We start from the raw sequence: 11,284 nt of genomic DNA on the forward strand, positions 1-11,284 counted from the left end.
GACAAAAAGTCCTCACTTTTACTGCACTAAAATAGTTAAGATTTCTAGAAGCTACTATGTTTGTGGTGGAAGGATGTTCATACGAGTGCAGACTCCGCTGGCTTAGCTGAAGAAGGTTTCATTAGGAAGTTCTTAACTATTTTATTTTAAATAGCCTGTGTTTGCTTAACTTCTGTGCATGCTTCATGGCAGCTGTGGAGGTAGCTCTTAACAGCTGCAATCTGAGCATGGCTCACCTCCTTCAGGTATGTTGCTTGCCTTGAAACTGCTCAGATTTTCTTGAATTAAATACGTATGTATTTCATTTGTATATATGTAATACATATAAAAATATATATATTATTACTACATGCATAAAGAGTGTGTGTGTATATATATATAGACATACACTCTTTTACACACACACACACACACACATACACTCTTGTGGGGTACATCCTGACCTTTGAGAACTAGGACACGATGGTCTCCTCTTGTGACAAGACAAGTGTGTACAGTTTCTAAAGAAAAGAAAAGTCTTCCCACCAAGTGTGATGATTTGACCTGTGTGTTATTACTGCAAATTCCTTCAGTAGGTTATTCAGCCTTTGGCTTTAAGCATAGGGATTTGCAGGTGCTAAATTAGCCACAGGAGGGCCCATAGTCTGTTCTCTGAATACAGCTGAACCATATTGAGATGAATAATGAAATTAAGTCTCAATTGCCTTGCTGCACATCAAAGTAGCTCCAAAATTCGTGAGAACAAAGCATTACATGCTGGACTGATTGAACAAAGCATACTTTCTAGTGGAGATCACTGAGGTCCCTATCTTGGAAACCAGTAAGAGGTGGGGTGATAACAAGGTTGTTGGAATCCAAGATTCCAATAAAGGAAACTATAGATGGTGATTTCTCTGGGATAGTGAAATACTACATAAGTTGCCCCATCCATAGTTTGGAGTCATTTCCCTGCACCTAAATCCTCCTGTTGTGCAGTGTCAATGCTCTGTCTTCATGGGCTACTGATGAGCCACATATGCCATAAAATCACAATCCTCATGCCTATCTGTGTGGTAATAAAAGCATCTAGTCTGCTCTGCTTACCTTTAGAAGGCAGAAGTCAAAGTACAGATGATATATTCTACATGTGTTACTGCACAAAAAGTCATAAAGGGTTTTTCAGAAAATTCCTGAGCACTTTTACTAACTACCTCTGTGCTCACTCACTGTAGAATCATAGAATAGTTAGGGTTGGAAAGGACCTTAAGATCATCAAGTTCCAACCCCCCTGCCATGGGCTGGAACACTTCACACTAAGCCGTGTCACCCAAGGCTTTGTCCAACCTGGCCTTAAACACCACCAGGGATGGAGCATTCACAACTTCCTTGGGCAACCCATTCCAGTGCCTCACCGCTCTCACAGTAAAGAATTCTTCCTTATATCCAATCTAAACTTCCCTTGTTTAAGTTTTAACCCGTTACCCCTTGTCCTATCACTACAGTCCCTAATGAAGAGTCCCTCCCCAGCATCCCTATAGGCCCCCTTCAGATACTGGAAGGCTGCTATGAGGTCTCCATGCAGGCTTCTCTTCTCCAGGCTGAACAGCCCCAACTTTCTCAGCCTATCTTCATACGGGAGGTGCTCCAGTCCCATGATCATCCTCATGGCCCTCCTCTGGACTTGTTCCAACAGTTCCATGTCGGTTTTGTGTTGAGGACACCAGAACTGCACACAATACTCCAGGTGAAGTCTAAGGAGAGCAGAGTAGATGGGCAGGATCACCTCCTTCGACCTGCTGGTTACGCTCCTTTTAATGCAGCCCAGGATACGGTTGGCTTTCTGGGCTGCAAGCGCACAATGAAGCTGGCTCATGTTCATTTTCTCATCGACCAACACCCCCAAGTCCTTCTTTGCAGGGCTGCTCTGAATCTCTTCTCTGCCCAACCTGAAGCTGTGCCTGGGATTGCTCCGACCCAGGTGTAGGACCTCGCACTTGTCATGGTTAAACTTCATGAGGCTGGCATCAGCCCACCTCACAAGCCTGTCGAGGTCCCTCTGGATGGCATTCCTTCCCTCCAGCGTATCAACTGAACCACACAGCTTGGTGTCATCGGCAAAGTTGCTGAGGGCGCACTCAATCCCACTGTCCATGTCAGCGACAAAGATGTTGAACAAGACCGTTCCCAACACTGATCCCTGAGGGACACCACTCGTTACTGGTCTCCAGCCGGACACTGAGCCATTGACCACAACTCTCTGTGTGCGGCCATCCAGCCAGTTCTTTATCCACCAAGTGGTCCATCCATCAAATTGATGTCTCTCCAATTTAGAGACAAGGATGTCATGTGGGACAGTGTCGAACGCTTTGCATAATTCCAGGTAGATGACATCAACTGCTCTGCCCCTGTCCATCAGTTCTGTAGCCCCATCATAGAAGGCCACCAAATTGGTCAGGCAGGATTTCCCCTTAGTGAAGCCATGCTGGCTGTCGCCAAGCACCTTGTTGTTTTTCATGTGCCTTAGCATGCCTTCCAGGAGAATCTGCTCTGAGATTTTGGCAGGCACAGAGGTGAGACTGACTGGTCTGTAATTCCCTGGGTCATCCATTTTCCCCTTCTTGAAAATGGGGCTTATATTTCCCTTTTTCCAGTTGTCAGGAACTTCACTGCCATGACTACCCTCATCTATCTTTTATTTCCCACCCCAGTGTCACCATTTTTTTCTTCCTTCATGCCCCTTCAGTTAAACAACCTCCTCCAGGCTCAACACTGGCTTCATCACCCTTCGGACCTTTGTTACCCCAAAGGTGGCTTGAAGGGCAGCAAAAACCTGTGCTGGATCTGTAGTCTGCACACTGCATTTTCTGGACCTTTTCATTCTCAGGCTTTACTCTCAGGATATATATTTTTTTTTCCCCTGTTTTCCTGTGTGTTTCTGAACTTCTTTTTGCAATGACAAAGCCAGCTTGCTGGAAGGACCCACTTTGGTACCTGGGGGAGCAAGCAGGGAGCCGAGTTGTTCTGCAGGATCTCTGCCTTGTTCTGACAATTGCATTTCAGAAGATGTACTGAATGTTTTCGTTAAAAAAACAACCAAAATATCCCAAACTTATCTCCCCTGAAAGATCAGTTTTGCAGTGCCAGCTACATAGCTGTCATGTTGTACTGGAGACTGCTGTGGTTTCAGACAGCAGCTCTTGGAGATGGGATACCTCAGGCTGTGCGTTAACTCTGAAACCTACAAGCCATCATTCAGTTTTTAATACCTATTGCAATATTGCTGCTTTATAAAAAACAAGCTACTGTTGAATTTAATGCCATGTATAATTCGAACCTGGTGTCACCCAAAAGCAAGAAAACTTGCCTGTTATTCCTAATCAGTCGTGGTGTGCAGCTGGAAGACCAGGGGTGGAGGGTCCTTCTGTTGGCTTCTGTGCTGCTGAGCTCTTGCACCAGGACCCTGCAGTGTAGGAGCCTGGGCACTGCATGGAGCCATGCTGATGGGCTGAGCAACAGGCTCTGATTTCTAAAGGAAATTTGCTGCTGGTGGAAGAGGTGGAGTGAGCTGGTGTAGGAAGGAGGTGCAACAGCATCATGCAAGCCCACTCCAGATTTTGCCCAGCAAGGATCAGACAGCAGAGTGTGGAAGTCCCTGTGAAGCTAAGGGAGATTCAGAGCTGTAGCTAAGGAAGATTCACCAGGAATACATACCCTGGTGACTTACCCAGCATTAGCAAAGCGAACAGGGCAGAAATCTAAACTTCAAGGGCTCTCTTGGTCAACAGAGACCTTGTCCAGACAAGCAGAGCTTATTCGCTTCTGTGCAGAGCTCTGCAGCAGTGAACTTATTTGCAGCCTCTGGTTTTAAACATTTTTCCTTTCTCTACTGAAGCACACAGACCATGCAGTCCCTGACTAACCCTGATCCCAGAAAGGATTCAAACATGGGTCATAAGGTGTATCATAGGTGAAGTCAGTGGGACTGGAGATGCACTGAGCATCACAACCAGCTCCAGGTCTGGAGTTCCGCTCACAGAAGTGAGCAACAACCATAGCAGAGCCACAGTGACTGTCATCTGTAAGGGCTGGAGGTCATCCTCCTACCAAGGTTCCCTTAGGTCATCTCCTAAGCACCTTGCTTAAGGCTATTTTGGAACAGGTTGAATAAAAACATCAGGAAAAGAGCCACACAGTTATCAGTTGGAAGTGGGAGAATATAGTAAAAGTATCTAATAGGATAACCACTCCTGATGATTTTACTCAGAATTTTATCAGATTTCTTCTTTTCATGCAAAGAAAGCACTCGGTATCACCAGAGTAGATCCATGGTGCCCTTGTTTAGTTTTTACTTAATCTTTACTCAAACAGCTTGCAGTGCTTCTGGAATGAGAGTCTGACCATAGTATGAATAAAACTTGAAGATACAACTTAGGGACTAGTGATTCTCTTGATGGAACTCAGTTGCAAAACACAGACATGACCACGACTTTAGACACCCCGGGGGATTCAAGGCATTCCTATGGGGCTGATAGATTTGGCACAGGAAACACATAGCCTCCAAGAGCAGCACCTGAAGGCTGCACAGACAGGATGTGGAATGTCTCAGTTAAAATAATCTAAATTGTAAAAGACCTTTAAAATCATTGAGTCCAACCATAAGCCTAACATTGCCAAGTCCACCACTAAATCATGTTCCTAAGTGACCCATCTTTTAAATACCTTCAAGAACGGTGACTCAACCACTGCCCTGGGAAGCCTGTTCCAGTGCTTGACAACCCTCTCTGTGAAGACATAACTCCCATTTATCCAAACTAAACCTCCCCTGGCACAACTTGAGGACATTTCCTCTCATCCTAAAACAAGATTACACTGGTTTTGAACCCCACCCTCAATGTCCACTAATGCGTAAACCAAAGACAGTCAATAGCGTTTAAGCTGAGAAACACCAGGCTTTCAGGATTTTGCCCAACAATCAACATTGGAAGTAGACTCTGAGACCAAAAATGCATGGATATCTCAGCATCATCACATGCACATCTCATGGTCATGAGCACCCTGGAAGATGCAGCCAGGTGAAGGAAGTTTGAATGCAAAGTTATGAGGTTGGTAGAACAAGTAGCCTCACACAGGATCTGGTGAATGAGCTTTTCCCATCAGATCTGCAGTGGGACTTGGGGAAAGAACAGCTGCATTTGCCTGCCTGCTCCTTGGGCATGTTCCACCTGCTTAATTGAAGGCAGGTCCAAATGAGCCATCTGTTGACCTGGTTGAGGAATCAGAGCTTCCCATTAATTTAAAGATATTTTTACACGTTATTAAAGGCCTAGAAGGAAAGGAGAGGTGGGTAAAAAACAACAGTAAGAAGCTTTGCCTTAGAGGCACAGGTAATATCTGTAACAGCTGCTACACCCTATGCCTAAGCTAATTGTTAAATGAGTCACTCTGGCAAAAGAAGCATTAATAAAGGGAAGCGAAGACTGAACATCTGGAAAATAATATGAAAGGGAAGAACTTTCATATTTTGGAACTCCTTGCTGGGTGGGAGCTGCTTGGGGAGACGGCTCTAATTGCTTGTCTGAGAGAATGAAAAGTGAATCTATTCCCAGTCTGAAATCAGCATTGCCATTGTGTTTTCCTCTCGGCTCTCCTGTCCCCATGCCACAACTGTTACGTGGGGTCCTAACCTGCAAAGACCAAGACACCCTCTTCATCTTTTGCACCTCATCCAGACAACAATGCAGGTCCATAAGGCCAGTGGTGTGCACCAGCCTCCCCAGGACCTGGTTCCAAGCTCAGAAGTTGGTTTGCACAGCTGAGTGCAGGATCTGCTATCAAAACAAGCTTATTCCAGTGGCACCTGTGTCTTGCTGCTGGTGGGTGGTTACTGGGACTCATTTTGATACACCTGGGGCTGTCAGACTTCCAGCCTCAGCAAGGAGCTCTGCAGAAAGTGCCCACACCGCAGTCCAAGTCAAACTCTTTCCCCAGTTTGAGACCTGAAACCAGGCTGGATGAAACTTAGGAACGTTCTCAGGTCTCATTCAGCTTTGGCAAGGAGAACCAAACTGGGATGGAATGGATCCCTCTGATGGAGGGATGCCAGGATTACAGCACATACCTGGAGTTGTGCTGCAATGCCTGTACTCTGTGTATGACTGGGCTTTTCTGCTCACCATTTCTCCAGAGAAGCAGCTGATGATTCTTCCACCTTCCTTCCATTTGGTCCTCTTGCTCTTCTGCCGTTTTGTGCTTTCCCTCAGTCTCCTCTTTCCTATTCTTTAGAAGAAACCCCTTCACTAAACACCCCTGAACAGTGCTGTACAGCAGAGAGACCTCCGCCCTGACCGGGTGTCTGTCAGTCTGGGTTTGGCCTCAGCACAAACGAGTACACAGGGCACACATATCCAGGAGGACATGGTGGGTCTGCAACACGAATATGGTGAAACCAAGGGAAAGAGGAAGCGCCGAACAAGGGCGCTGCAGCAAGATGGGAGTCACAGCTTTTGTGTTTCAGCAGAAATGAGGAATATAAACTACAAGCAGTCTGATCCACTTTTCTAAACAGAGGCTAACACTGCTCCAAGCCCCAGCTTGTGAGGCATCACCGGTGGCACCTCAAGCCTTTCTGAGCTCACTTCCACCTGCAAAAGGAAGGGGAGAGCTATTCAGTGTTTTACCTTTGCGGTTTTGAAAGTGAAGATGCCAGCGTGAGCACAGGTGTCTCTGATAATGAGTACCCCACTTGTAGGGTCCCCGAATGTCACTGCACTGATGCCACTGAAGGGAGGATAACATTGGACACCTATTTCTAACTATCTGAATGCAAATTCTTCAGTAACTGACAACTCTGATCCACTTCTTCCTGATTTTCGTCCAGAGTAGGCATGTGTGGGAATCAATTTTGCAGGTGAGGAAATTGGAAGGGTGGAACAGGAGATCTGACATGGGAATGTGTCACAGCATGTGCTGTGATGCTGTGCACAGTGCTCAGGAGATGTGTCCGGTAACACGAGCAGAGAAGGGCTTGGTGGGGCTGTAGCATGTGTGCCAGGGATGGGGATGGAGAGGGAAGGCACCCCGGTGCAGGGAGCAGAACACCACTGAAGCAGGGGCAGGGAAGAGTCTGCAGCAAAGCAGGGAGCACGCAGGGGGCTGGGGCCAGGCAGGTGAGCTCCCGAATATCCACGCAAGGATCCTAAAGCATAATTATGGAATTTTAAAAAACAACTTGACGTTATAATTATAACGGTTCCTGGAGGAGCCGCGTAATTGAATTCTAGGGTGTCTCGCTCTCATTGCAGGCGCTAACAAGAGAACGGCTCAGCTTCCGTCACAGCCTTCCCGGAGCCCTGCAAAGCTCGGGAGACACCCAACAATTCAATTATTGTTTCCCTCTGGAAAGCAGATCATTTTAGACACGCGGCCAGCTCTAATTACAAAGGAGAGGGGGGAAATTTCTTGTGTCCAAAAATTATTTGACTCATTAAAAGGCTTTACTTTGCACCAGGCCTCAGGAGTTGAAGCTCTGGTGGAAGAGTGGGAAGGAGAGGAAGAGGCAAAGAGGGCAGGGACCTCAGCCCTGCAGCAGCACCCCCGGGAGGCTGCGCTCAGACTGAACCCTTCCAGGGTTTTCCCAGGCAAAGCTGGTTTCCATGTGGAAGGAAAACTGGGGTTTCAACCAGGGCAGGCAGGTTCCATCACAGACCATGAGGCTTTGCCGAAGGTAGAGAGCAAAGAGAGCTGTTCCCCTCATCCAGGTTCAGCAGGAGTGAGGCCAGAGCTGGGGTTGAGGGCATTGTGTCTGCTCTCTGCTCCCCCTGGCAGTAAAACCGTAAGGTCTTCTACTCAAAAGCTTCATTATGGTGTTGCGGGGTTTTGTCCTCAGGTTATTTTTAACTGCTCTTTTGTGGAGAAAGGCGATTTTACGTAGGGGAGGTCCCTTTTCCAATTACCATTAATTAACTTATCTCTAATAGGTTTTTTTATGGCCCTCCATTTCCTGGGGCTGGGCAAAGGCAGCGGGCAGGAGGCTGAGCTGCTGCTTTGCCCCAGGATGGATCAGGCCACCCCGAACCCCCCAAGACAGCGTTTTGAAACGGTTTAATATATTTTTCTCTATTTATATATATATATTTATAATTAGAGTGATGCCTTCATAGTCTTGGCAGGGACAATGCTTCTGCCCAGTGTGCCTGACTTGCTCAAGGGGGAAGCAATGCTGGCACAGGGCTCCCAACACCACCCCATGCCCCCATCCCCAAATCCACTACTTCCCTCCTTTCCACTGCAGCAAAATGAATTCCAGCTAAATGTTTATGCTTAATTTGGAATCTAGCACTTGTTAGATAATCCTGTTAGTAGCCTGCAAAAAACAAGGGATCCCTTGTATAATCACTAACCATAACAGCCGGTTTATGTTAAATTATATCTAATAGGCAAGACAAAAGGGGAGATCGGGGAACGTGGAGGAAGAGAAGGAGGAAGAGCACGTGTACCCCAGGGCACAGCCATGCCACCCTCCTCCCATTGCTCGGGAGCGCAATGGGTCCTGTTTCCCCCACACCAACTCTTCGCACCCCACCGCACCCCATGCCGCCCCTTTGCCTGGGGGGAACAGCGCTGCCGGGTGTGGATTTTCCGCGGTGGCAGGCAGAGCGCCGCAAGGGGAAGAGGGAAAGAAACCGCGGCGGGGGGCAGGGAGACCTTCAAGAAAGGCAACGTCACAGAGAAATAATAAAAATAGAAATACTAAAAAATAAAAAGGAAAAAGAAATATTTAATTTAATGGATTAAAATTCAATTTAAATAAATAAAATAAGAAATTCCCCAGCTGTGCTGGGTGCTGCTGAGAAATGGGCTCTGAGCAGCACCCCCAGACTGGAGGGCAGACAGTGGCACCCACCAGCCCGTAGAGGGGCCGCGCCCGCGCAAGCGGCCGTGGTGTGGCCCAGGACGCGGGACACGGGTGCGCACCCTGGGCCCGTGCTCCGCGGGGTCTGAGAGCTCCTGTCCGCGGGGATCGGGTGACAAAGACCCTTTTGTCTGACTGTAGGGCCACCGGATCCTGTTTCTGAGGTTTATTGGTTGTAACATCTGAGTGACATAGAGTAAGGTAAAATAGAATAAGGTAAAATAGAACATAATAAAATAAAATAAAATAAAATAAAAATAATAAAAAAATAAAATAAAATAAATATAGCAGGCTGGAGCGTGCAATTCTCCACAACTTTTTCCTTTCTTAAAATTATCCTTTCATTAAACCATCCCCTAAAATGTGACAGTGTTTAAACACCGGAGTTATTGTAAATACGTTTAATCAAACAGACACTTGAGGAAGTCTGCCTCCATAAACACTCAATCTTGTCCTTAAACATGTCCGTAATCAGAAAATCTAATTAAAAGCTAATAGGAGCCCCGCGCGTTGTTAACGTTGCGCAGCCGCGGGCGGGCCCGTTCCAGGTTTTCCATCAGCGGCGGCGGATACCTCCCGCCCGCCCGGATTTCAAACACGGTGTGGCAGGGCGAGAAGCGAATGTTGTTTTAGCCGGGCAGCGGTAATAACAAAGCCATTTGTGCAAGCACATTAGAGCGGCGGGAATGCCGCCTGGTAGTTAAATTTTTTGAGCCAGAAAATTAAAAACAAATATTTAACTTCGTAATTTTGAACCCCTGGCTGCCGCCGCCGCTCAACTTTCCGCATGCATATGCAAGGAGTGAAGCCCAGGCTCCCGCCCCGCCGAGGGAAATGGGTTTAATGCCGTTTAAAAGAAATTAACAAAGTTTGGATCGATCCCTGGCCGAGGAGCGGAGGGGCCGCGCTGCGCTCAGCCGGGCTGCAGGGAACGAGGTCGGAGGGTGGCGAGACCTTGGCAGCACCGCCGGGGCGGAGGGCAGCGGAAAAACCCGCCTTTCCCACGGCTGGAGGGCCCGCGGAGCTGCCGCGATGGTTCCGCGAGCGCGCACCGGTGAACGCCGCCCCCTGCCCCGCGGCCGGGGCTCCGCGCCCACTCAGAGAGCCGTGGTGGTGCTCCGCCACCCGCGGCGCCCGGCTGCGGCTGGCCGGGGGAGGAGATGTGCGGAGTACGCGGGGACCGAGGGCCCCGCACGGCCCCGCGGAGTGCTGAGCGGGGGGCGGGTGGGGGGGCGGTGCTGAACATGCTGGGCTGAGCAAGGGGGAGTGGGGATGGAGCTGGGGGGCGTGAAGGGGAAGAGGAAGAGAAAAGGGAAGGGGAAAAGAAGGGGAAAGGAAGGGGAAGCGGAAAGGAAGGGAAAAATTAAAGGGGAAAGGGAAAGAGGAAAGGGAAAGAAGAAAGGGAAAGGGAAAGGGAAAGGGAAAGGGAAAAGGAAAGGGAAAGGGAAGGAGGAAAGGAAAAGGGGAAGAGGAAGAGGAAAGAAAAGGGAAAGGAAGAGGAAGGGGAAGGAGGGAAGGGAAGGGAAGGAAAGGAAAGGAAAGGAAAGGAAAGGAAAGGAAAGGAAAGGAAAGGAAAGGAAAGGAAAGGAAAGGAAAGGAAAGGAAAGGAAAGGAAAGGAAAGGAAAGGAAAGGAAAGGAAAGGAAAGGAAAGGAAAGGAAGGGAAAGGAAAATCTATCAGAAAAAAACAAGCCAGTTGAAAGAGAGAAGGCAAGTGAAGCAGCAGCCAGGTTAGCCAGGTTGGGATCCGACCCGGGCTCCTGGAATCTCCGCCCGCACATGAAATCACTCCCATTTATCCTTCTTTCCCCTTTCCTGTTTTTCCCTACCGTCACTTTGCCAACCCAGCATCATTTCTCGGTACAATTCCATTTTAACGACATCAGGATGCACCGGGTCCTGCTGCAGCGGGACGGGCGCGTTTGCTGGGGCAGTTGGCAATTGCAGGTTTTGGGGAGAATCTGGGAGCCACCAAATGCCATTTCCTTGGCTTGCTGGGGAAGTTTGTGGAAGTTATTTTTATTGATGTGCTCCTGGAAGATTGCTTGGGCAGCTGCAATTTCCTTGTGACACAGCCAGCCTCCCCTCCAAAAATCCCCAGGGAAGGAAAAATAAAGGGGAAAAAAAAAAAAGGAAAAAAAAAAAAAAAAAAGAGAAAGAAAAAATAATAATACCAAAAAAAAAAGTAAGCCCTGACATTTATCCCTAGCTCCTGCCGCCGCTCAGTAACGTTTAATTACAAAACTCAGCCACGGTGCCAGCCTGTATCGGTCAATAGGAACCTTTCTCAAAATCTTGTCAGCCTGCAATGAGAAACAGATTTAATGGAGGCAACCACATACCTCCTGGTCTGCCAGCTGAAACTGAGACTATGCAAAAGAGGATAGGAATGCCA

Source organism: Pezoporus occidentalis, unplaced genomic scaffold, assembly GCF_034315485.1.
Source record: "Pezoporus occidentalis ecotype Australia unplaced genomic scaffold, CSIRO_AGI_Poc_V1 ctg23, whole genome shotgun sequence".
NCBI lineage: Eukaryota > Metazoa > Chordata > Aves > Psittaciformes > Psittacidae > Pezoporus > Pezoporus occidentalis.